The 3,585-nt window shown below is 36.2% G+C and overlaps 1 non-coding gene across 1 annotated transcript; it reads left to right on the top strand.

Annotated features, from left to right (window-relative positions):
* The first annotated feature begins 3,030 nt into the window (after window positions 1–3,030).
* LOC132651720 (U6 spliceosomal RNA) lies at window positions 3,031–3,137 on the top strand. Its single transcript, XR_009589303.1, has one exon. It is a non-coding gene; the product is annotated as a U6 spliceosomal RNA (small nuclear RNA).
* Window positions 3,138–3,585: the final 448 nt, after the last annotated feature.

Genomic DNA, 3,585 nt, shown 5'->3' with positions numbered 1-3,585 from the left:
ACTGCTTGCTCAGAGGTGACACCTAAGCTTATAGGGTCTGAGGTAGCTGGGAAACCACTAGTTCATGACTAGGAATCTATGCTCCATAATGAGTGGAAAGCATACCTTACAAAGTCATACTCTGCCCTTCTTTAGAAGAGCAATTTCTTCATGTTAAAAGTCATTGTAAAAATTGTCAACATGTTATTTTTGTTGTTTTTTGAGAATTCGATATAATAGACATTACATCCCTTTACATTGCTCCCAGGTTTAAGTTCCCACCATATGCCACCATATTTTTTTTTCTTCAAACTACATCAATTTATGCATGTGTTGTATTTATTTATTACAGTTTATTCACATTGTATCTCCTCTTCTGCCCCCTCCCTCTTCTCCTTCCACTCCTACCCACCCTCCTTCTTCTGCCCCTATGCCCTTTATCTACTTCCCTGATAGGGGAGGTCATCCTCCCCCTTCTATCTGAACCTAGCTTATCAGGTCTCATCAATCCTTGCTCCATCATCTTTTTCTGTGGCATGATTCTCAGGGCATTGTTCTCCTACTGTCATTAATTACCTCTGCTTAGAACACTCTTCCTGCATCCACTCCTGCAGGCTTTCCAAAATTCTGACGGGAGGGAGAATTCCATTGGAAAATCCCATCTAGAGCTAGGTATTTTAAGGTTATGCTCCATATTATAGGACTGTTGGTCTCTGTATGCAATCCCATTTGATGCAGAAGGAAGCCTCTCTGTCTATACAAACACATGGCACTGATCTATCAGATGAGGGCACACAGCAACATCTTTTAATAAGAAAAGCCTTGGTTGCTTAAAAGCTTACGTAGGATGCCTTGGCTGGCAACACAATTAACAGATACCCAATCCCTGTGGTGGAAGACTGATTAGTTCAAAATACTTGGCCCTTTTGGAACATTTTTACACAATGTTAGGAGACATCCTAATAAGTGAATACACACTATATTTGTCTTTCTGCATTTTAGGTACTTCACCCAGGATGATTCTTCCTAGTTCCAACCATTTGCCTGAAAATATCACAATGTCATTTTCTTACCTGAATAATACTCCATTATAGAAACAGTCCACATTTTCCCCAAAGGAGATTGTTAGTCCTGTTCTTTACTCCTGGAAGTTGTTGAGACTTTAATCATTGTATTGAATGACAAACTATCAGGATAACTATAGTCTTTTAGCCTAGAAGTCCATCCATCTTCTTCCACTTCCTGGTGATTTCAATTGCAATGTCCCCATGTAGCTCATCTGTTTACATATTTAGTTGCTATTGAGGAAATGTTTGAGAAGGGATAGCTGTATGGCCTCATTAGATAGTAAAATTCCTTTTGATTCCCTAATTTCTTTTTCATCCCTTTTGTCTTTTTTATATAGGAGGGCTACTTATTTTTATGAGTTAATTTTGTATCCTGTCACTATGCCAAAGGTGTTTATCAGCTGTAGGAGTACCCTGGTAAAATTTTGGGGGTCACTCAGGTATACTATTATATTATCTGCAATCAGTGATACTTTGACTTCTTCAATTCAATTCGCATTTCAACCACATGATCTTCTTCAATTGTTTTATTGCTCTAGCAAGGATTTCCAGAACTATGTTGAAGAGATAGAGAGAGAGCTGGCAGCCTTGACTTATCCCTCATTTCAGAAGGATTGCTTTAAGTTTCTCTCTGTTTAGTTTGATGTTGGCTATAGGCTTGCTGTATTTTGCATTTACTATATTTTGATATATGCCTTGTATCCCTGAACTCTCCAATACTTCAAACATGAATGGAGGTTGGATTTGGTCAAATGCCTTCTCAGAATTTAGTGAGATTATCATGTGTTTTTTTTATTGTTGTTGTTTCTTTCAGTTTTTAATATGGTGGATCACATTGTTGAATTTCTGTATACCGAACCACCCTTGCATACCTGGGATGAAGCCTACTTGGTCATAGTGGATGATAACTTTGATGTGATCTTTTATTCAGTCAAACACATGAACTACATTAGTGTGAACCTAACCAAAGAAGTCAAAGACTTGTATGAAAAACAAAAACAAAACAAAACAAAATGAACAAACAAACAAACAAAAAAACTTCAAGTCTGTGAAGAAAGAATTAGAAGAAGTTATCAGAAGATGAAAATATCTCTCATGCTCATGGCTTGGAAGTATAAACATAGTAAAAATTGCCATTTTGTCAAAAGCAAACTAAAGATTAAATATGATTCCCATCAAATTACCAACAGAATTGTTAATAGACTTTTAAATAAATATTCTTAACTTCATATGCAGCTACTCCTGATGAGATGTGATAGACTACGATCAGACTAAGATCAGAAGAAGAGGAAGACATCCTCTATCAGTATACTTGGGGAGGGATGTGTGTGGAGAAGGAGGAGGAAAGGTGGCATTGGGAGGGGACAGGAGATGGGAATACAAAGTGAATGAAGTGTAATTAAGAAAAAATAAAAATTAAAAAAAATATATTTCCTTTTGGATTTATATTATAGGAAAGTGTACTCTGCAGTTGATATGCCATTGAAAGTGATAACACAGAATAGTGTCTCTGTCTCTCAGTCTTTGTAACTTTACTTCTTTTTTTTCTGTTGGTCTCAGTCTCTCTATTTCTGAATCTGTCCCTCTTGCTCTCTCTCTCTCTCTCTCTCTCTCTCTCTCTCTCTCTCTCTGTCTCTCTATCTCTGTGTGTGTGTGTATGTGAGTGTCTTTCAGTCTCCTACTCTCTCCTGCCACTTCTGGTTCAGTATATAAAGCTCTCAGTTTTGGTGAAGGACTACAACAAGATGACTGCTTGCTGACTTGACATCCTGGATGGTCTCTGTAAATATTTAAGCAATGTCCCAATTGAACACTTTTTTCCCCCAAAGATTTACCTTGGTTGGTGAACATTTTCATCGATAATAATTCACTGACTGAGGACATATCTGCGCATTTAATAAATAATAATGGAATATGAGATAATGTGAAACTAACAAGTCAGAGACATGTGATTTTATTAATGACCACTTGAAAGAAATATGTGGTGCTCGCTTCAGCACCATATATACTAAAATTGGAATGATACTCAGAAGATTAGCATGGTCTCTGTGCAAGGATTACACACAAATTTGTGAAGCATTCCAATTTTTTTTGGAGAAATTAGAGAAAACACAAATAGAGGAAATTATGGAGAGAAAAAACTCAGGGAGGAAAACAGGAACTACAGAAGTAAGCATAATCAATAAACTTAAAGAGATGGAAGAAAGAATTTCAGGTGTGGAAGATACAATGGAAGAAATCAATGTATTTCTCAAAGAAAATGTTAAATCTAAAAAATTCCTGACACAGACTATCCAAGAAATTCAAGACAAAATAAAAAGACAGAACCTAAGAATAATAGGAATAGAGGGAAAAGAATAGTTCCTCCCCCAAAGCCCAGAAAATATTTTCAACAAAATTATTGAAGAAAACTTACCCAAATTAAAAGAGAGGCCAATAAGAATACAAGAGGTCTATAGAATACCCAATAAATTAGTCCAGAAAAGGAAATCTTCCCATCACATAATTATCAAAACTGTAAATTTACAGAACAAAGAAA

Source organism: Meriones unguiculatus (genome assembly GCF_030254825.1).
Source record: "Meriones unguiculatus strain TT.TT164.6M chromosome Y unlocalized genomic scaffold, Bangor_MerUng_6.1 ChrY_unordered_Scaffold_23, whole genome shotgun sequence".
NCBI lineage: Eukaryota > Metazoa > Chordata > Mammalia > Rodentia > Muridae > Meriones > Meriones unguiculatus.
Note: the sequence above shows the minus strand (reverse complement) of the source record. Positions and strands in the feature narration are given on the sequence as shown.